This window comes from Chiloscyllium plagiosum, chromosome 18, assembly GCF_004010195.1.
Source record: "Chiloscyllium plagiosum isolate BGI_BamShark_2017 chromosome 18, ASM401019v2, whole genome shotgun sequence".
NCBI lineage: Eukaryota > Metazoa > Chordata > Chondrichthyes > Orectolobiformes > Hemiscylliidae > Chiloscyllium > Chiloscyllium plagiosum.
The window spans coordinates 26,687,879-26,711,889 of record NC_057727.1 but is presented as its reverse complement, the minus strand read 5'-3'; the positions used below and the strand labels follow the sequence as shown (position 1 = coordinate 26,711,889).

At 38.7% G+C, this 24,011-nt stretch overlaps 1 protein-coding gene across 6 annotated transcripts in view; it reads left to right on the top strand.

Moving 5' to 3' along the window:
- The window catches only part of ptpdc1a (protein tyrosine phosphatase domain containing 1a), a 146,209-nt gene that overhangs the window by 873 nt on the left and 121,325 nt on the right, over positions 1-24,011 (top strand). Inside the window, exon 1 of one of the 6 annotated variants that reach the window (XM_043708009.1) lies at positions 19,862-19,883. The exons of the other annotated variants lie outside the window; for them this stretch is intronic. The gene's annotated coding sequence lies outside the window, so the exon portion shown is untranslated. Of the gene's footprint in view, positions 1-19,861; positions 19,884-24,011 lie in introns of those variants that run through there. 6 annotated transcript variants of the gene reach the window in all.

The window sequence follows — 24,011 nt, the reverse complement described above, 5'->3', positions numbered from 1 at the left end:
CAATTACTTTTGCTCTCACTTGATGTAAAAGCTTAATTTGATTGCTTGCCCCATCCTGAATTTGACCTCCAGTGACATCCACGAGAATGTTTGAGTCATAAAAATAAACATACAAACTTTATATCTGCAATTGGGAGCTTGTTTGTCAAATATTTTATGATTAAATCTATTTCAGGATGTTCATTTTCTGGTCTGTAGAAAAATAGTATTTCAAGAGGGGAGGAAAGATGACCTAAACCATTGACTAAAGGAAGCTTAATGAAAACATCACAATTTGTATTATTTTCCTGTAGAACATGAATGCACAACAGCCCAGTAGTCAATTGATGGCAATCAGGAGTGAGAAATTTGTTTTTTCCTCAAAACATCAAGGAATATTTTAAAATGGTAACTGTACAGTCAATTGAACCCCCAGTTACAAGGATATGGCATTGAGGTTGTATTCAAATGCAATAACCATTTTGGTTTAACCATTAGCATGAAATCATTGAATTTCAGGTGGTTGTGATAAAGGAGCAGCACTCTGAAAGCTAGTGCTTTCAATTAAACCTGTTGGACTATAACCTGACGTCGTGTGATTTTTTTAATTCAGCATAGATCAGAGATTTGAACATAAAAGTTATTGATCAGTGTAGCTTGTGTGCTTCATCTCTTTTTAAAAGCAAGAAATCTGCAAGTTTGGAATTTCAGGTGGTTGTGATGAAGGAGCAGCACTCTGAAAGCTAGTGCTTTCAATTAAACCTGTTGGACTATAACCTGGCGTCGTGTGATTTTTAATTCAGCATAGATCAGAGATTTGAACATAAAAGTTATTGATCAGTGTAGCTTGTATGCTTCATCTCTTTTTAAAAGCAAGAAATCTGCAAGTTTGCTGTAATTGCCTAGCTTTTTGCATGTTATGAACATCTACTTGAAATTCAAAAGTCTTGACACTTCTAATAAGCTTCAATATTTCCAGTATAGTTAATTTCAAAGAAAAGATATTCTCAGATGCCACAGCTTTTATTCACATTTTTTATACAGTGATTTTAAAAAAACAGGTAAAATAAATAAGTTTTGTTAGGGAGGACATTGCAGCCATGTTTAATATTTTAATGCTCCAGTACCTATAAGCTATCTGTGTCTCCATTATTATGTGCCCTGACTTGAAAACAGGTGTAGTTTTAATTTGGAATGTAAATTGCTAGTGATTTCCAGTTAAAGTTAAGACTTTAGATCTGTATCCCCAGTGATTAGTGGAAGGAGTGGTACAACAGCAGTTACAGGATCCTAAAAGCATTAATCATGAAAGGTGCACCTGATCTGAAAGGCATGATTTATGTATGGCAATCTGATCGCCTTTACTTCCAATAGGTTGTGGGCCGCAATTAGCTCTTGCTGCTTCCTGACTGAGCACTGGCTCTTATTTGCAGCACTGGTTTCTGCAAGGAAGAGGAAGCTTGAGGAACTGCTGTAAATGGAAGTAGTAGGTAGCCAGTCATATGTTGTGGAATATGATCTTCCAGAGCTGTATGTATACAGGTTACTTCATTTTAGGGTAAATATCCATGAGATTTAATCACAAAGCTCAAAGGCTGTAGGCCATCACCTCAATAGGAAGAGGGTAAATTCTCAGGATCACTGAGCTTGGTGAACCACCTAGTGTCAATTCTTTACTAGTGTTATCTAATTCCTGAAAGCCTGGTGCCTGAGAAATTAAAAATGTGCAGGTGGATGTGGAAAAAGGGGAATGTGTTACCTTGTCACCTCTTGTCAAATCATTGAATTTATTTTCCCCATTCTACATTCTCAATAATGAGAAAGTTGGCAGTCAGTGCCAGTGCGCTCTTCCTCCTTGTGGTATGACTGGGATTTCTGGCTAGTTTGGCAAAATTTTAATTTTGTCTTGAATGACTTGGATGGAAAGAAGTGGTGATCTTAGAGACTCAATGACTCGCATTACTTATAAAATCATGAGGGGCATAGATAAGGTGAATAGCAAAGGATTTTTTTTCCCCCCAGAGTGGAGGCATTCAAAATTAGGGGACACATTTTTAAGGTGAGAGGAGAGAGATTTAGAAGTGATCTGAGTGGCAACTTTTTCACTTAGGGTGGTTCATATGTGGAATGAACTGCCAGAGGCAGTGGTAGATGCAGGTGCAGTTGGAACATTTAAAAGACATTTGAGTAGGTATATGAACAGGGAGGGTTTAGAGGGATATGGGCCAAATGCAGGTAAGTGGGATTAGTTTTGTTCTGAAACTTGGTGGGCATGGACAAGTTGGACCAAAGAGTCTTTTTCCATGCTTGTGTGACTCTGTCTGTATAAGTTGAGTTCATTTCTCGGCTTTATACCTTCTCTTTTTTTCCTCCAGACACACAGTGCATTTGATCATCGTATTGCCAAAATATAATTATATTGGTGAGAAATGCATTGTTTGAGGAGGAATGAAAGGGAGGCAGTGATTGTAACTTACCTTTCTGTCTTCCAGAGTGCTGAACACTGCAGGCTGCACAAATTTCCTGGAAACTCAGTTGCCAACAATTGTTTTCTTGTGGTGTACTTGCGTAAATCACATTGAAGAAAGTATGGGTCTTTACCTCTACTTGTTTCTTACAATTATCTGTACTTCTTGTACACTTATCATTCTGTATTTTCTGCTATATCAGTGATTGCCTTGCTATTTCTCTGTGACAAAGGGAAGGAATGACTGGTCACACACATTACAAATATGATCTAGGCTCCTGAGCTATTAATAATGGAGATAAATTCACATTCCAGCATGGCATTTTCTATGTCTGAATTAACTTTGTAAAAGTGCAAATTTATTTTGACTAAAGAGGCAGCACGTTGGCTCAGTGGTTAGTACTGCTGCGCCTCAGCGCCAGGGACTAGGGTTTGATTCCACCTTCAGGCAACTGTCTATGTGCAGTTTGCATGGTCACCCCATGTCTGTGGGGGGTTACCACTATGATACAAGAGTCTCTGAGATAATTAATACGATTCACACTGTGTGAAATCAAGTGGCCAAATGCCCTGGGTACAGGAAATGGCCCAGGCAAAGCCCTGACTGTGCTGCAGAAAATGAGTGTTTCAGTTTCTCCTCTAGTCAAGGTGCCCCAGCATAGTTACAATATTCGTGACTTTTTTACAAATGTGAAAGCTTGTGCTCGTCTTTCCTGTTCTGATCTTGGTAGACAAATCGACCTGGGGAATTACCACTTCATCAGCCTAATCTCAATTGCCACTCAAGTGATAGCTGGTATCATTGACAACATTTATATTGTCCTTCACTCATCAATAATCTGCTTATCAATGCTCAGTTTGGGTTCCTACAGAACTGTTTGGCTCCATTATAGTTTGGAACCAACGATGAACAAAAAAGTTGGATTCCAGAGATGATTGTAATTATCCTTAATATCACCGAAGCATTGGACTGCATGTGACACCAAAGAGCCCGAGTAAAACTGATGATAAAGGGGAGTACGGGAAGTGATGCTGCACTGGCTGGACTGATACTTTACCTCAAACAACAACAACTTCTTCTAATGTTACCACCTCAGCTTCACAAGCTCCTCAAAAATGTCCATGGCACAACCATCTACAACTGTTTCATTCATAGCCTTCTATCTAAAATAAAGTTATGCAGTTACAAAAGCAAAGGTTTAGAGCAAAGTTTTGTTGCACTTGGATCGATAGGGTGCCTGATTATGCATGGAGGTGGATGCCCCAGAATGCTTCCTTGACTTAAATGTAGGAGCAGGGATCAAATGTGTTTGGAGGTGTCTTCAGCCAAAGGTGTGGATTTGATTATCCTAACTGACTGTCCTAAAGTCATCTTAGCTTGTGCTGTTCAATCAGTGTTTGTCCATTTTGCAGTGTGGAATCACAGTGCAATTTATAAACATTGTTTATCAATGAAGACTTGTTTGCAAGAACAAATTCAAAGCTGTACAAACCTTCCCATCCCCTACTCCAATGGTCTGATCCTTTCTACCCACCCATTTTTAGTGCTTCTGCACCCACATCATTTTATGCACTTGCTTTTCATTGTATGAATCTCCCCCACACCTGAAGTGCACAGCAAATTTGACCATCCATTATTCCCAGTGACCATGCCCTCCAGTACTCCTTAATTTCTCCAGTTAGCAATATGATGGCATAGTAGTAGTGCCACTGCATTAATTATCTAGCTGTTCAGGCTAATGTCTGAGGATTGTGAATGGTCTAAAATTATTGAACTCGATCTTGGAACCTGCAGAATCCCCAAGTGGAAGGTAAGATACTGCTCTTTTAGTGTGGGCTGAGCTTCAGTAGAGTACTGTAGAAGGCCTAAGATACAAATATTCACCAGGAAAGACTGCAGTATGTTGAGGTGGCAGGCAAATGGAAACTTGGTCATTCTTACAAACAAAATATATATGTTCTGCAAAGTGGTTACCTAGTCTGCGTTTTGTCTCCCAGTGAACAGCAAGTACAGTAAGTTAGATTAAACGAGTTGCTGCTTCATCTGGAAAGTGTGTGAGGAGGGAGGAGGTAAATAGGAAATTGTTTTACCTTTTGCGATTGCATACAAAGGTGCCTTGGGGATGTGGACCTGGGTGACCATGAGGGCCTGAATACCACCTTGCATGTCCATTAGCCACTCCCACACCCCAGGCCATGTTATGACAATGGGCAGCTTTCAGTACACCCAACCCATTTTCACGTACTTACTGTCCCCATTATGGGATTTTCTTCCCTGCTGCCTAACATTCATTCTCTGTAGGCTCTGTCTCCACCTATCTGCGCACTCATTTTCCTACCCATCCTCTGTCGTCAGAATTCTCACCTTTTCCTAGCTATTTTCAGTTCTGATGAAGGGTCACTGGACTCAATGTTAACTCTGCTTTCTCTGTACAGATGCTGCCAGACCTGCTGATTTTCTGCAGCAATTTTTGTTAAAGTTCCAGATCAGGCTACTACTGCAGTTAATGGAATTTGAATGCAACAAATTTAGGAGTTCTACAGCATGTAACTCTCCTATTTCCTAAGTACTTGCCTGCCACACATAAAATACAAGTCAGGTTTGTGATAGAATATCCTCCAGGTACCTGGTTGGGTGCAGTTCCAACAATACTTGACCAGGATAAAGCAACCCTCTTGACTGGCACCTCGGCTGTAACTCCTTTCACCATTGATGCACATGAGTTCTGCATGAGTGCTGCAATAACAAACCAGGCTTCTTCAACAGCACCTTCCAAATTGGTGACCTCTACCACCTAAGAAGACAAGACCATTAGATGACATGGGAATACTGCCACCTGCAAGATCTTTTCTCCCTGCTCCGATGTCTTGCAACTTTTTGACTTGGAATTATAATATTGTTTGTTCATTGTTACTGGGTCAAAAACTTGGAACTCCCTTACTAACATCACTCGATGTCCCTAAACTCAAAGGATTGCAGTTGTTCAAGAAGGCAGCTCACCACCATTATTTAAGGTAATTAATGATTGACAGTAATTAAAGATTGATTAAATTAATTAAAGATCAACAATAAATACGTGCAATGAATGAATAAAAGAAAATTCATAAAAGACAGCTGCAATGAGCGAATCTACTCTTTGTGATAGCAACCATGAGAGCATTGTCGACTGTGGTTTGTGGGGTTCCATAGTTCACTCATGTCTTTTTAGGGAAAGAAATCAGCTATTCTCAATCTTATCAACATGTAACTCCACGCTCCCAGCAGGGTTGGTAACTTTCGGTTGTCCTCTCAGTTGTCACATGGTTACATCAAATACCTGCAACATCAAAAATGAATCAAACTGGATGAACCACGTGGCACTGACACAGACACTAGAAATAAATGATGGCACATCAGACACTGTTGACCCTTGTTAATGTTGTGGGTTTGGGTAAAAGAGCTCTTGCACAGACACCACTGTTGTCATCCTTAGAAATGTTCTATCCCATTGGCGGGAGAATGTCGGCAGAGTGATGTACAGTTTGCAAGGAAGCAGCCCTGGGAGATCTCAATATTATTTTCAGACCTAATAAATTCTCTTGGCATCAGGTTAGTCTAGGGCAAGAAAACTTGCTGGCTACCACTTCTTCCTTCTTTTTCCCCTTCCTACGAATTAGTAATTTTAAACATTATTTGTTTCAAATGTTGCTCAGTGAAGGTGGCAATGACACAATGTACACAGCATGAGGGCCTTCAAAGGCCATTGCTAAAATTGGCTTAGTAGCCCCACTATTGATAGGGGTTGTTGAGATCGAAGGAAATATTGGTCAGTCTGAGCCTATGGCCTATGGAGGTGATTAAAGAATCAACAAGAGCAAAAACCTTACTTGACCTCATCCTTGTTGATTACCCTGTTGCAGATGTCTCTACGATAGTATTGGTAGAAGTGACCACTGCACAGTCTTTGAGGAGACAAAGTCCAGTATTCACGATAAGGTATCCTTCATAATGCTATTTGGTGCTATCCTTATGCTAAATGGGATGTGTTTCAAACAGAAGTAGCAACTCAAAGCTGAGCATCCATGAGAGTTACCAGCAGCAACTGAACTATATTCACCCACAATCTCTGATCTCATGGCCTGACATATTCCCTATTCTACCTGTTACCATTGAAACAGGGAATCTAAGATCTGCAGTCCTGCAATTTCCAGTTGTGAAAGGTAATGGACAATTAAAAAACTAACAGGAGAAAGTAGAGTCCACAGCTTATCTTTCTCATTATAGCATTTTCAATCAGAAATGCTGAGTGGGTGGTTCATCTTGGTCTCTTCCTGAGGCCCCTGGTATTGTATATACTCTCCTCTAGTCAATATTCACTCCACTTGATGTCAAAAAATAGCTGGAGGCACTGGATACTGCGAAGGCTATGTAACCTGATTCCATTCTGCCAGTGGTACTGAAAACGTGGTACTGAAGACATGCTCCTGAACTAGCCACGCTTTCTGCACATTTACTACACTGGCATCTACCTGGTAATGTGCATAATTGTCCAGCTATGATTCCACAAAAAAAAGCAGAACAAATGCAATCTGGCCAATTACTGCCTATTAGTGTATTTTCCATCTTCAACAAAGTGATAAAAACTGATGCTGGCAGTGCTATCAAGTGGCACTTGCATAGTGATAAACTGCTGAATGATGATTAGCTTGAATTCTGCCAAAGCTACCCAACTCCTTATTAAGCTGTGGTTCAAATATGGCCAAAAGAACTAAGTTCACAAAATATTGAGAGAATAAGTGTGATTAACATCAAGGCAGCATTTGGCAGCATCATAAGGTCCTAAAATCAGTGAAATTGGAAGGGAAATATTTGTTTTAGTTGGATTCATAATGCACACAAAAGATGGTTATGGCTTTTAAGAGGTTAATCCTTTGCTACATGAGTTCTTCAGGATTGTGTTGTTGTGAGTAAATCACCACAAGCTGTCTTTAATTCGGCTACGTATTAAGAGATCTTACAATCATGTAACAATGATTTAAATTTTATTGCATGTAGCAACCAAAATAAGAACCCTTAACTAAGCAAGTTTAACCTCACAACTCAATTTAGATATTATCTGATTAATGCTGGAATTTATCTACGATTCCAACCAGCAGTTTCTGTTTCTTGAAGTGTCCAGGGTGCTATGCTTTGCAGTGATATTCTTTGAAGTTCTGCTGAATTGTTCTGGTGTTGAATTCTTATACAGTTTTGTTTTGTCCTTCAGGTCTGTATGAGCGATTATTAATACTTTCTTAGATTCTTGCAAATTATTACAAATTTGCAGCTTGCTTCTCATCAGGATTAGCTTCTTTGTTCCTTGTTACTTTTGGCCTTTACTGTCTGTTGGAAGACACAACTTTCCTGTGGTTAACTGCTTTAAATTCTTCAGTAATCAGTTATCTTTGTGGCATAAAGCAGCCAGTTATCATGCAGATGTCAAAACAGATTTGTTCATGTCGCTTTAACCCCCTCTTTTCCCAGATGGGGCAAATTGCTTTCAATTCCTGTATAAATTTGTTCTTGACCCTTAATAGTTCACTCTAGACACAGTTATTGCTGAATCTTTTGTGTATAACAGTTTATCTTTGTTAACTGTTTCAACCCATGAACAGTTCTTAGTTCTGAGGTTTATAATATAACAGACCCTCCTTTCTGTTCGTTATTTTTAATAAAGCTGAATAGACACCAGTATAATTGGTCACTTTCTACCACATCAGTTCAAATCCAAGCTGAATTGCTACACAATGTACAATTTTAAAATGCACCATTTCATTACGCTGTACAGATATACAAGAAAACCAATAATCAGTAAATGAAGTACAGAATAATCAATAAATAAATCATAAACCTAAAATAGAGTGATAAGCATGCATTATGTTTCACCCATTGCAGCTTTAAGATTACCATGTCTTACTGGAACCCCAACAAGATGTGGAAGAATACAAACCCATGCAGCTGTATAAATTACTTCCCCAATTCCAAATGTCATCCCACTGAGAATGTTTCTGTCTTGATTGTCTAACTATTCTGTTGAACCTTAATATGCAATCTGTGTACCTTTCTCAAACTCCTTTTCATTTTTTCCAAATGTTCCCATAAGGCAATACAGAGCTCATATTTTTGTCAATAGGACATTAGCTGAATCAGTCATACCAAAAATCAGATTTTCTCCTCCTGATATTAACCAATTCTGTTGTTCCTATGTGCATGGGCATTTAATGGTGAATGCAAACATCGAATCAATGATGGGACAAGATAGGTTATGATAATGACATTCTCTTAAAGATGTTGTGATTAAAAATGTTCTTTGCCTACATATCCAACTCTGATTATGCTATCTTGAGTGGTACTTGAAATTTCGAAAGCACGGTTAACTGTTTCATTACTGCGGGACATAAAACCACATGTGGCTTTTCTAATTGTGTAGATGTGATATGGATAAACAATTGCTTTATCAGTCTGTTGTGTGACGATAGTATGGCTTTAAGAGGTGTATATTGTCATTTTTTTTTAAATGACAACAGTTTGAGATCAGAGGTGACGATTCGTCTGCTTGAAAGTCCATAAAGTAAATAGCTTGTAAGGCCTTGCTTTTTTTTCCCCTAAGGTTGGAACAGCCTGAATAGGTATGTAAAGCTCCCGTAGAGTCAGGATTTTTAGTTATAGTTTTGCCGTAGCAGTTGCTGGTGTCTTGAAGCTGAGTTTGGAACCTGCTGTATATCTCTCCCAGCTGCTCTCACTCTTGCTCTTGCTCTGTTTTCTCTTGATGCTTTTCCTTCTGTACTGGAGAATTGTCTGTGAGACAGTCTATTTTATTCAATTGTTTATAGCAAGGGTGCTTTTATAGGATGTTACTATACTGGAACAGTTAATTAGTAGTAGTTAATGTATTTACCAGTTTGTTAAGCATTTTGATAGAGTTATAGTTAAGCCAACTCTCTTTATTTTGTCTGTATTTTAATTGTCATGTAAAAATAAAGTGTTTTGCTTATCGTCGAGTAATTTGCATGTGGGATGCAACACCTCACATTTACCTTTGAGGGGTTTTGATTTGGTCCGTAACAGTTGTTGATTGTTAATTGCTGTCCCTATCGCACAGGGTAGAATTGCCTTAACTCTCATCCAGATGGTGTTTTGGATCACTCCATTATTTTGTATAGTTCATTAGTTCCAGGTGAATGATGATGATTTATTGTTACTTGTACTGTACAATGAACAACGTAGTAAAATATAATGAAAGCTTAACTATCACCACAATCTGGTGCTATTTGAATATTTTAAAAATAAAAAGATAAGGCTGAAAGAGTCATCCTCGTTCTGCTCCCTCCACCATGAGCCCTGAGTGGGCTGACAGACTCCTGCACCACCAACCCTGTCTTGCTTGCGTTGGACCACCAACTCGTTAGGCTTTACCTTGGCCGATGGGCCGCTGATGAGAGGACCCCGCGGTTGACCCATAATTGCTGATAACCAGGAGACCCCAGCTCTGGGCCTACCACAACCAGGAGCTGCTACTCCCCCCCCACCCCCAAAAACCAGGAGCTGTGCCACTGTCATGCCAATAACCAGGGCAATACTTCAGACCTACTGCAACAACGAGTCCTTGGCTCCACTTCAGCCGCTGCCTTGACGATGCCTGAAGTCCCCATTCTGGGCCTACCACAAACAGGAGTCCCTGGTTCTGCTGCCAAGCCAAGCTGTTGCCTCGCAAGAGTCCTGCTCTGGCCGCTTTCCTCCATGATGTCACCTTCTCCACCACTGACAACAGGAAGAACATGGCAAAAAAAAAGAGAAAAGACAAAAGGATAAGGAAAGAATGGAGGAAGTGGCCATCTGGAGCGGATGGACCCAGGAGCCTGAATGCCACCTATCTTGGCTCTGCTGCATTTTTGGGATATGTTCATACTTTTGTTAATCTCTTGAACTTTGAGATTTTACTTCAAGTCCCTTTCCCATCAGCTAATTTTCTTAATTTAATGTCATCAACCCCACGTAGGAACTTTTCCCTTTTTCCTTGATTTATGTCTTATCCTGTACTGATTTAACATCCAATTGCCAAATATACCATACACACTTACATTTATTTGATGTGGTCTGCTCTTTCCTGCTTTCTTTATTAACTTGTTAGTTGTACTGACATGTGATTCTAAGATGTTAATGGTATAAAATGTAGCATTGTTAGTGGTGTCCCCTGTCTGAATACTAAATTTAGTATTGTCATTCATCACATCTAATACCTTAACTTGAAAGCTAATTGTTTTAATCAATCACTTATAGCACTGATGACTTGACCATTAACTCTAGAAGTGCCTGCATCTCCTATCAAACTTGTGTGCTTCCTTATTTTCCCTTTGATTGCGTAACCATCTTGATTAAACAACTGCCTGACCAATTCCTTACAAATGCTAGGTAAAGGTTTTGAACATCATGATGGTAACTGAATGCCCTAGAGATTCAAAATTACCAGTACCAAATCATGATGCACATTTTCATATAAAACCTCACCTATGCTTCACATAACTATCCTTCCTCTGGGTCCTCCTCTTCCTACAGAACACAGTACAGGATTTTCAGTTGCATTAGATGTAATTGCACGTGTGATCTGAATTTCTGTGCAAATCATCAGCTCAAATTGCTTTGACTTCCATGTTGCATGTAAAACTAATGCATGAAATTGTGGGCAATGATGTCTCCTAGTGCTGTCGGCCTGCACGTATCAGTGTTTGGTTATACACACCATGTCCACTTCCACTGAGCATTGGATCCTGACTGCTGACTCCATACTTCATTTTTAAAAGCCAGCAATACTATTCCAATAAACGGCATCATAGCTTATATTAAGCTCGAAAGCCAAAGATCGGTACAGTTTCTACTCTTTTATTTACAGTTTAAGTTTACACAATCTTTAATTTGAATTTTCTTCCAAAATTTGTACTCATCAGGCTTGTTACCTGTGAAATGTTCAATACAGATACTTCAACCAATTTACTCAGTTGTCTTACTTTATCAAACAAACAAAAGTTTGAGGTTCAAATTTGAATGTATTTGTCTTTATTTCTACCACCCCCAAACCTCACAGTTGCTCTCTCTCTCTCTCTCTTTCTCTCTCTCTCTCACACTCTAACATGGATATTGAGATTGATTGGGATTGGGCTTCCATCTTTCACTACATTCCTATTTCAGTCTCTCTAAGTCTAAGGTTTATCAGAAAAGTCCGTCACATCCCTCTAACACTCCAGGTCTTAACCGTCTTCTGATTTACCCACAACCCTAACTAACCTCATTTCAAATTCTACTGTTTGTTTGTATCACTTTTCGAAACACCTGGTTTATGGCCAAATTTCTGGTCGATTCCTTGTTTTCTCATTTATGTTGTTGGGTTTTCATTAAGCTTTGGGTTTGTACTAGACTGGTATAGGTGGATATAGGGAATCTTTATCTGATTTTGGCAGAGGGGCATTATCATTACATTCCCTTTCCTGCTCTGTATAGTATGCGGCTTCTTCCTCAATTGATCCCCAATCAGAATCACCTCTTTTGTTCCTGATTTTTGTATGGGTGCCAAAACGCAGAGAAACCCTCTTTGGCTGGAATGCTGTTCTACTGGAATAAAGTAATCTTTGTTCATATCCAATCGGAGTGTTTCTCAGCAATTTATTTTAGACATGGATGAAGGAATGGAGCTGCGTATCCAATTTTACAATAGGAGGAACTTGAGTATTGCAGATGAGAGCAAGAAGCTACAAAAAAATGCTTGGGCAAAACAGTGGGAAATGGAATTCAGTAGGGCAGATCGTTTAATATGGGGAAAATGTAAGCTTGTCCACCTCAGCAGGTTGAGTAGAAAAGCAAAGTAATGGCACAGATTTTTGACTGGAAGATGGTCATTATTGAAGTATAGACCAGGATTGCATGTTGGGACCATGCAGAGGATCTGACATAGCTGACTCTTTTAGGAATTAACTGAGAATTTGAAACTTCTGATCAACAATTGCCCAGTATCTGCCTGAAATCCTGTGGGGAAAAAATGCCCTGAATCTTATTTAGAGTTGGGATTTTAACTTAAATTAGCTCAAACAATCAGCAAAGTGATGGAAAGTGTGATCAACAGTGATATCAAGCAGCACCTGGTCAGTGACCCCCAGTTTGGGTTCTGCCAGGGCCACTCAGCTCCTGACCTCATTACAGCCTTGGTTTAAACATGGATAAAAGAATTCCAGAGGTGAAGTTGAGAGTGACAGCCCTTTATATCGGGGCTGCACTCGACCAAGTGTAGCATCAAAGAGCTCTAGCAAAACTGGAATCAGAGGGTAACAGGTAGCAAACTCTGAGGTGGTTGGAGTCATATCTGACACATAGGAAGATGGACATGATTGTTGGATGTCAGTAATCTTAGCTCCAGGACATCTCTGCAGGAGTAGTGCTTGAAGCCCAACCATCTTCAGCTGCTTTATCAATCACCTTCCCTCCATCATAAGATCAGAGTTCGACGATGATTGCACAATGTTCATTACCATTCATGATTCATAGAGACATTCAACATGGAAACAGACCCTTTGGTCCAACGTGTCAATGCTGACCCGATGTCACAGTTTAACCTAGTCCCATTTGCTAGCATTTGGCCCAAATCCTTCTAAATCTTTTGTATTTATATACCCATTCAGATGCCTTTTAAATGTTATAATCATTCCAGCTTTCACCATTTCCTCTGGCAGCTCATTCCATACATGCACCACCCTCTGTGTGAAAAAAAATTGCTCCTTAGGTCCCTTTTTATATCTTTCAGCTCTTACCTTCAAGGTCTACTTTTGGACGTCCCCTACCACAGGAAAAGACCTTAGCTATTAATCCAATCCATGGCCCTCATGATTTTATAAACCTCTATAAGGTCACCCCACAGCTTTTAATGATCTAAGGAAATTAGTCCCAGCCTATTCAGCCTCTTCCAATTGCTTAAAACTCCAATCCTGCCAACATCCTCATAGATCTTCTCTGAACCCTTTCAAGTTTTTCAACATCTTTCCTATAGCAGGGAGACAAGAATTGCACACAATTGCCCAAGGGTGGCCGAATCAATGCCCTGTACAGCCGCAACATGAGTTCCCAACTCCCAATGTACTGATCAATGAAGGCAAGCATACCAAATGCCTTCTTCATTATCCTATCTACCTGCAATCCCACTTTCAAGGAACTATAAATCTGCACTCCAAGGTCTCTTTGTTCAGCAACACTCCCCAGGACCTTACCGTTAAGTGTATAAGTCCTGCCCTGATTTGTCTTTCCAAAATGCAGCACCTCACATTTATCGACATGAAACTCCACCTGCTACTTCTCAGGCCATTGGACCATCTGCTCAAGAACCCGTTGTACTTTGAGGTAACCTTCATTGTCCACTAACCATCTCAGGTACTGAAGTAGTCCATGTTCAAATGCAACAAGATCTGGACAATATCCAGGCTTAGGCTGACAAGTGGCAAGTAACATTTGTACCATACAAATGCCAGGCAATGACCATCACCAATAAGTGGCGGTCTGTCTACCACCCCTTCATGTTCAATGGTGTTACAATAACTGAATCCCCCCCCCAATCAACATTCTTGGAGTTACAATTGACCAGAAACACAACTGGACTTACCACATAAACACAGTGGCTACAAGGGCAGGTTAGAGGCTAGGAATAATGCAGTGATTAACTTACCTTCTGACTATCCAAAGCCTGTCCACTGTCTACAAGGCACAAGTCAGGATATGTGATGGAATACTCCCCACTCTCCTGGATGAGTGCAGCTCCAACAACCCTCAAGAAGCTTGACACCATCAGAACAAAGTAGCCCACTCAATTGGCACTACAGCAACAGCATCCACTCCCTCCACCACAGATGCTAAATAGTGACAGTGTGTACAAGATGCACTGCAGAAATTCACCAAAAATCCTCAGGCAGCAGGGTCAAAACCAACAACCACTTCCATGTAGAAGGACAAGGGTAGATACATGGGAATGCCACCACTTTCAAGATCCCCTCCAAGCCACTCACCATCCTGACTTGAAAATATATTGCCATTTCTTCACTGTCACTGGGTCAAAATCCTGGAATACCCTCTGAAATGGTATTGTGGGTCCACCAACAGTAAGTGAACAGCAGTGGTTCAAGAAGGCAACTCAACACTATCTTATCAAGGCTAATTGGGACCAGCAATAAATGCTGACCAGCCAGTGACACCCACATCCCACAAAAATGATTTCAAAAAGTCATGAGTTAAAATCATAAAAGTTAAAAATCACACAACACCAGGTTATAGCCCAACAGGTTTATTTGGCAGCACTTGCTTTCGGAGCGCTGCTCCTTCATCAGGTGATTGTGACAAAGGATGAAGGAGCAGCGCTCCGAGAGCAAATGCTTCCAAACAAACCTGTTGGACTATATCCTGGTGTTGTGTGATTTTTTAACTTTGTATCAAAAGTATGTTGCATAACTTTCATTATACTTGCCTTGCAGTTTAAACAATCCATATTAGATGTGTACCTGGGACCTCTGGTATCATGGGTTGGAGAGTGGTGAGGATGGTGTAAATGGCTCCACCTCCCTCTATTGTGTTGAGGCCTAAACACACTGCAATGGAGGCGAACAGAACTGACGCGATTCCAACGTCAGACTGTTTTGAAGTGATGTGCAATGTGAGAAAACATGTTTCACATAGTGAGTTATTGGGCTGTGAAAGGCACTGCCTGGAAATGTATTGGAGGCAGGCCCACTTGAGGCATTGGAAAGGGCATTAGATGGCTGTTTGGATAGTAATAGTGTGCAGGGGTTCATGGACAAAGCAGGAGATTGGCACTAGACAATAGAGCCAAACTAGGTAATAGAGCTGGTTTGGCACGATGGGCCATATGGCCTCTTTCTGCACTGTAATAATTGTGATTCTTTGTGTTTGCTTTTATAGATAAGCTGTCAATTTTTAAAATATGTCTCCTGTTAAGCAGATATTTTCTGATAGTAATCAGAAATATTGGGCTTTTTTTTAAATGGAGGGACACTGGAGAATGCTGTAATGCAGTGGGATCTGAGTATCTATGGTCACGAATCACAAAGTTAGTATACAAGTACAGCAAGTAATTGGGAAAGCAAATGGAAGTTTCATCTTTATTGTAGTAGGAATGGTGTCTCACAGTAGGGCCTTCTTACAACTTTATGAAGTGCATTGGTGAGACCATATCCAGTGCACAGTGAGCAGTTTTGGACTCCTACGTAAGGAGCAATATACGGTATTTGCATTTGAAGCAGTTTAGAGAAGGTTCATTACACTGATTCCTGGGATGATGCTATTGCCTCAAGAAAATAGTTTGCGTATGTTGGGCATGTACTTTTTTTTAGGAGAATGGTAGGTAATTGTTTTGACTCGCATAAGATTGAGGGAATTGATAGGGTAGATGCTGAAAGGGTATTTTCTTGGGGACATCGAGAACTAGGACATAATTTGAACATAAGGTGCCTTCAATTTAAGATAGATGTGAGGAGAAATTTCTACTTTGATTTGTTAGCTGTTTGAATTTTCTCACTCAAAAAACAATGGAGGCTACAGAATTGAATTTATTCAAGGATAAGTTAGACAGATTTTCGTCTATTAAGGAATTGAGGGTAATGGAGGCAGGCGGAACAGTTGAGTCAAGGCCATTATCAGATCAGCTATATCCTATTTAATAGTGGAGCATGCTCAATGGACCAAATGGCCTCTTGATGATTCTTATTGGGACTATGAAATCATCCACTGTTGAACCAAGAAAAGCATAAATTTCTAAACAGTAAGCTGATCTGTGTTGGAACAGAGAAATTTGGATGACTCTGTGCACAAATTAATGAAATCAATGAACAGATCAAAAATGTCGACTGAACATTAGCTTTTGTCTCAAATGGGTTGGAATACCAAAGGAAGAAGTCATATTTCATTTGAAGAGAAGTTTGATCTAACAATTATGTGCTGTTTTGTCACCTTGGAAAGCTTATATTTACCTTGAAGGAAGTACAACAGATTCATTTGTGATAATCAGACTTCAAATTTTAAATTATGTATACAGGTTGCACAAATATTCCCTTCAGTATTGAGATTTGATGGGTAATTAAATTGAGGTGTTCAAAATGATAAAAAATATTCAGTAGGTCGGTGGATACTAGAAGTCTTTACCTTTGATGGAAAAACTAGAACAAGAGGCATACAAGTATCTTTATAATTTGAGCCAGGCCATTTAAAAGTTCAACCGGAAGCACATTTTCACAAGGGGTGGCTGTATTCTGGACCTCTGTCCCCTGACTCCTGATAATGAACCAAGGTACTGGGCTAATTTAAAATTTCAAGACTAAGGTCAATTAATTTTAGTTAGGTAAGTATAAGAACAAAAATAAGTAGGTAAAATTGAAATACAGGTCACCTCAAGAAAGTTGAGGTGGTTGAATAGCTTACTATATTCCTAGATCTGTAAATGCATGTTGATGTTAAATTTCAAGTGCTTTTACATTTAAGATGAAAATTTCAGCCAAGATAATGATTAGTGCACTCTGCAGTGAAATAGGGAAAAATTAATTAAACCTGAGATCGCTAAAGGACTAGCCAGGATTAACTGGATAAATGAAAGTAAATGGGATTAATATCTTTTTTCATATAATATCTAAGAAATATTATGAAAGAATGCTGTCACAGATAATATAAAGAAAATGTAACAATGCAGATATCTGATCAGAGCTAAAGAACATTAATGGGAGATAAAGTGACCCAAATCATGCAGTAGGAATGCTGACCATGATTTTTCATGATGATGTAAGAGTTGCTGCTTTTTTGTGCTTAGGGTCTCAAGCTAGTAACTAGTGTCACAGACTTGATGCTAAAATACTGAGTGCATTTTCTGTGTGGGAAAATTTTAAGTGATTACCAAAATTCATTGCATCACTTAATTCATTTCTAAAAAACAGCTTAAAATAACTAGTTTGATTGTATTCTCTACTACTTGCCACCAGACGGGAACTTTTGTGTTTTTGACACTGTAAAGATGACTCCATCATTCAATATACTTTTAACTGTTAACAGCTATACCAACAGGAAACACATGTAAGAAATACCAGTTTCAAGAGGCATTGGAGACTATGAAAACAGCAGTAATAAGTCCAGAGCAAATTAATGTCTGGTTTTTTTGCCTCCTACCTACACGATTCTTTGTGTTTTCTCTGCTATTAGTACTTGTGCTGCAAAATAATTACACTAGTCAATAAATTAACTTTAAGGCAACTAAACATCAGTATCACCGTGCGTACAGAACAACAAGGCTTAGTGAACTTGTGATGACTTGGAAGAACAAAATCTGGAGTTGCTTTAGCCTGCAGTAATTCTGATGTGATATTTGTATCGATAGATACAGTTTTACTCTGTTAAATCCTCAATAAATATGCACAAACTTTTTATAGCATTACATTTATTATTTGCAGGATCTCTTTGAAAATAAGCGGTATACTGTTTTTAATGCAACTTTATTTTATACATTAGATTTCTATAATCTTTCTAATTCAGTTGACACCTGAAGAATTATTGTGGCAGGCTAGGCAAATATTTATTTCCTGTTTCATGGCAGTCGGCAAAAGTTAACATGAGGTTTTGGATGACTGATGTGCAACTTCAGTTTGTCCAACATGTCAACATTGAATGATAGTCCTGGTAGGGTAACGAATAAGATGACTACATTGTAGAATTTTTTTTTCTGATATAGTGCTTTAAAAATATTTTTATATCTTTTCCATATTTTATATATTTGAGTTCTGTTCTTTAGCAGGCCTCTCAGTGCCGGGCTTGAGGGAAGAGAATGAGAATTAACCTTGTTTGGCACATTTTCACTGGTATGATGGATTTTTTCTGTGGTTGATCTAGTACTTGACACAGGTGGAACTGAACACATAATATTTTTAACTCCTAAGTACAACATTTACATCTAAACCACAATGTACAATCTTGTAAGTGAATGATTTAAAAAATCTGTTATCCGAGTGATGTTTTATTGTATTCCAATTTTGCTACTTTTTATGCTTCCTTCTCTGTGTTTCCGTACTGAAAAATGATATAGCATTTCTTAAATTTGAATGTATTTGTCTGAAATTGTTTTGCCATCTGACCTGTGCATGTGTTCGACATCAGATGAGTTGCCTTAGGCTCCAGCAACTAAATGGTGCCACTTTTCACCTTGATTATACATTATGGAAAAAAAATGTCCACTAGGTTGCACTCTTTTCAGTATAGTTCTCCCAAATTTGGCCAAACCTGTGCAAAGGATAATCAGGTTTCAGCAATAACCTGTGAAATAATGCAAATTGATTTTCCACATAATTTGAAAGCTAGACCAAAATTAAGTGCGAGAAGCTGACCTCAAACACTAGCTGTGGTTAAAAATTTATCAGACCATGATGTTTTGAATTTAGGGTGAAATGAAGTCGATCACATGACCTTTAATGATATATGTTTGTCAGTAAGCCTAGGTGGTTTGATTGTTGGAGATCAAAGGAAGGCTTATATTGTTTTCAAAAACAGAAATTGCAGGAGAAAATCAGCAGGTCTGCCTGCATCTTTGGAGAGAAAGCAGAGTCAATATTTTACATCCAGTGACCTTCCTTCAGAACAATTGTTTAGATTGTTTTACTTGGAAGAAGATGCAGGGCGTTGATACTTGAGACAATGATGGCAGCTTGTGTTAGTATTGAAGATGGTATCTTCCAAATCCCAGAAAAGTATTGAGAATCTTGGATTGCAGACAATTGTGCCTTGAACATCCATTTAGTTCCAAAATGAGAGAGTTGATCTCTTAAGGAATGCTATTAGTATTTTCAGTTATATATCATTTCTAAAGAAAGGTCACTGGACTCAATGTTAACTCTGTTTTCTCTTCACAGATGTTGCCAGACCTGTTGAACTCCTTCTGCAATTTCTCTTGTAGTTTGTTATCTAAAAGTAACATTCTCACTATACAAATGCCAGACAATGACCATTTCCAATAAGAGACAATCTAACCATGCCCTTGGTATTCAATGGGGTATAATCATCTCTGAATCCCCCACTGTCAACGTCCTGAGAGTTACCATTGACTAGAAACTGAATTGGACTTGCCATGTAAATACAGTGACTGCAAGAGTAGGTCAGAGGCTCAGAATTCTGCAATGAATGACTTACCTCCTGATTCTCCAAAGCTTATCCACCATCTACAAAGTCAAAACAGGAGTGTGATGGAATACTCTCCACTTGCCTGGATGGGTGCAGATCCAACAGCACTTGAGAAGCTTGACACCATCCAGGACAAAGAGGCCTGCTTGATTGGCATCTCATCCACAAGCATCCTCTCCCTCCACCACCAATGTTCAGAATGTACTATCTGCAAGATGCACCACAGTAAGTCAACAAGGCTCCTTTGTAGCACATTCCAAGCCTCGACTGTTTCCACCTTGAAGGATAAGGGCAATAGATATATAGGCACACCACCTTTGAAATTTCTCCTCTAAGCCACTCACCATCCTGACTTGAAAATATGTCATTGTTCCTTCAGTGTGGCTGGGTTAAAAACCTGGAATTCTATTCCAATAGTACTGTGGGTCTACCTTTGGTACATAGATTGCAGTGGTTCAAGAAGGCAGCTGACCACCACTTTCTCAAGGGCAATGAGGGATGAGCAATAAATACTGGCCCTCCAGCAACAGAGTGTCTCACAAGTGAATTAAAAAAAAAATAAAGATTGCATGATTCATGAGCAAGGTTGCAGAAGAATTTATAATAAATATCAGGTAACATGCTTTCTTTGAATAACACTGAATTTCATAGGTGTTGTTTTAATGTCTGCCTGGATTTGAAGGGAGGGGACAGAGGAGCTAAGATTAGAAAGTCTCTGGTGTATAACTTAGGAATGTGGGTAAAAGCTTGTGCTCTGATTGAAAAGTTGAAACTAGGTTGATGGACTCAACTGGTGTTAACCAGAAGGAGAGTTTGTGAAAGACACCCCTGTCATTGCCAGTTACAAGATTGAGAAAAGAGCTAGATGCTGTCCCAGAAGCTACGAATCCCTTTGGATTGATTCTATAAAAGTTTATTGTCAACATAAAGTGTGCATAAAGTTTTTTTTTTCTTTGTGCTAAGAATATGTTAGTATTCTGTTGTTTGGTTTAAATTGTAGGTTACCTGTAAAAATAGTGACAAATGTTTTGTTACAGTAAATGTTTTAAAACATTAAATTTTGAATGTTATTTTTTCAGCTATTAATTGGAAGTTCGTGTTTTTCTAAAATTTATTGATCTCTATGGAAATCATCACAGATAAGTTGGCACTTCTGTCAGATAAGTTTGCAAAAGTGATTAAGTTTTTGGTATATGTGCTTGTTTCCCCTTCAAGGAGACTCTTAAAATCAAGTTGGTTCTCTTGTGCATAAAGATGTTAATATACATGCTTTAAAAACCTTCAATTTCTTAAGTTACTGAGAAACTGACCACTGTATACCAATATTACCAGTACATGGTTCTATCATTTTTTTTGAAGTGATTCTTCAATTATGTAAAATCAGGGCATCCACAGGTAGTGGATGAGATCCTGTGTTTAATAGTAGATTTTTTGATAAACTTATTTTCTGTTTTATTAACTAAATTGCATTGAGTAACCACGCTGAACTATATCAAGGATACCTTTGAAACGTATATTTTGAAATGCTGCTGGTTTCACTGGTTCATACAAATTCTGTTGCAAAATTTTTTTTGAGTGGAAACTTGAAGATAAAAGAAAATCGCTATAAGTGCCTGAATTGCTGATTATGCCCAAAAGTAGTAATGCTATCCCCATGTAGTTAAAATGCCAGTAAGGAGGAGAAATTAAATTTTTTGGGAGTTAATTTCAAACTATTGTACCTTTAGTAAGCAAATTTAATGCTCTTTTTAGATTGTATGTCATCATTGACATGTTGCAAAGGTAATCCAGGCTTCTTTGCTTCATTATGAACTGTTTACTTAAATCTCTTTCCCTAACCTTCCCTTTAACACCAATTTTAAGGACCTTATACATTCATTGATACTATTACCAGTGATTGATACATTCATGATCAGTAGGGGAATCAAGGGTTGTGGGAAAAGGGTAGGTTAATGGAATGTAGGAGTAGCCGTGACCCGAATGAAGCTGGGGTCGAGCATCCTACTGCTGTTCCAATTTCTTATGGTTTGCCCATCCACATTGGTTCCTGGTGTCCAGTTGTTTCAAATTTTAAATTCTTACTAATGGCTTTTCTCTAACTTGCTCAAACTCTGTTTAACTCCACCTGCTCGTGGATGACTCTGGCTTCCCATGTGTGGCTCTGTGACATCCTTAGTTTAATTGGTTACACTCTTGCCTTTGAGTCGTAAAGTTCTCAACTTCCACTCCAAGACTTGAATACGAAAATTCCATGTTACTGATGGGTAACAGTAAAAGATCTGTACGGCTTAGACAAAAGCAACAGTGTTGTCTTTGGTGGCATGATCAAGATTTATCTCCAGTCAGCATCACAAAAACATTTTTTTCTGATCATCATCACATTGCTGATTATAGAAGTTTGCTGTGCACATACTGGCTATCATGTTTTCTGCATCATCATAGAATGATAGAATCCTCGCAGTGCAAAAAGAGGCCATTTAGCCCATTGAGTCTACACTGATCCTCCGAAGAGCATCCCATCCAAATCCAGCACCCCACACCATCTCCTTAAACTCACATTTAGCATGGCCAATCCACCTAGCCTGCACATCTTTGGACCGTAGAAGGAAATCATGCAGGCATGGGGACAACATGCAAACTCCAAAGAGAGTTACCCAAGGCTGGAATTGACGCTGGATTCCAGCCCTGTATGGCAGCAGTGCTAACCACTGAGCCATCGTGCTGCCCTTTGATGGTTGCACTTGGTGATTACTCTTCAATGAGTACATCATTATCTGTAAAGCACTTTGAGATGTCCACTCATGATGAAAGTAATATATAAATGCAATTTTACCATTTTTGTAATATCAGATTCACAGACCTGATGTGCTGGAAATTTCATCCTAATTTTTTCTGACTTTCTCTCCCACTTCAGCTGGAAGTTCAGTTCATTCTTGTTGAGGCTACCATCTTTTGGATAAGACGTTAAGTTGAAGCCTCATCTGCATTCTCTGATGGATGCAAAGTATGATATAATTAACATGGTATGATTTGTTGAAGGACCCAGGAAGTGTTTTCAAATCCTGGTTAACATTTATGCCTTAACCAACATCACTAAAACAGTTTATTTAGTTGTTCAATTCAGCAGCTGCCACATTCATCCACATTGCACCAGCAACTAAATTTCAAAAGTACTGAATCAGTTGTAAAGTGCTTTTGACCGCAGAAGGGTGTGAAAGTGCTGTTAAGTGTTTGTTCTTCATTAAATTCCAACCTTTTGCCAAAACCTTTCTTTACTGTTCCTATTATCTCCTTTGTTTCACTGTCAATCCTTTTTTATTATGCCTCTGAAATATATGGAATATTATAGGTGTAATATGCAATTTCTAATTGCAAAAGTGTTGTGCATGCTACCGAGATCAGCAGGCACACACTATCTTTGCCTAATATTGTTAGTTTATACATGTAATTTCTCACAATGATTTACTTATTTAAGTAAACATTGAGTTTAAACATTTTTGACACCTTGTGCTTCTAGTACAGATGGGAATTTAGGACTGTGAAAGAACATGCCATTTGAGTGGATTCCTTGGCTTCCCCTTGCACATTATCAAGTTTCTTGGGAATAATGTTCAGTATGAAATAGGAATCCAAGTAAATGAGTTTGAAGGATGAGCAAATATTTAAAAATCCTTTTAAATATGACAGTATTTTAAACTATACAAGTTCTCGTTGTTAAAATGTAAAATATCCTTTCAATAAACATGCACAAAGCATAAGTAAATTGTTTTATATGCTCTATCCTAAAACCTATAAATTGATATATTTAATTAGTTGGCGAATAAAATGTGAATTAATTTTAAGCTCATATGTTGTTCCACATACTTATTTTGGAACTGAAATAAGTGACTGAATGTGCCCAAATGGTCCAGCTGTTCAAGTGGTTTACTTTGCATTTCAAAAGATCAGTGGAACATTATGGACTATATACCTTTAAAATCAGGTGAAATGACATCTGTGGAAAAGTTTGAATTGCTGACGTAAATTAAACACTTTGAAGGTCTGCTTGACTACCTTTTGTAGATAAGGGATAAATTTTGCAGCATTTTCCTTTGATTCATTCATTTGGTGAAGGTGAAGTGCTTGATTGAAAGCAGTATATTGTTTTTGGTTAATGTTCAAAAAAATGAACCATAGTTTATGTGAGTGGCCCGTCATTATCCTTGCCCTTCAATGCAAAAAGGTATGTCCACTTATTTTACCAGGATTGCTAATTTCCCGACCCGATGGACAAGAGTGGAAATAGGTTTACCACATGCAGCAGTCTACTGCTATTAGCCACCTCTTAGGCTTATCCTTGAATGCATCACTGTC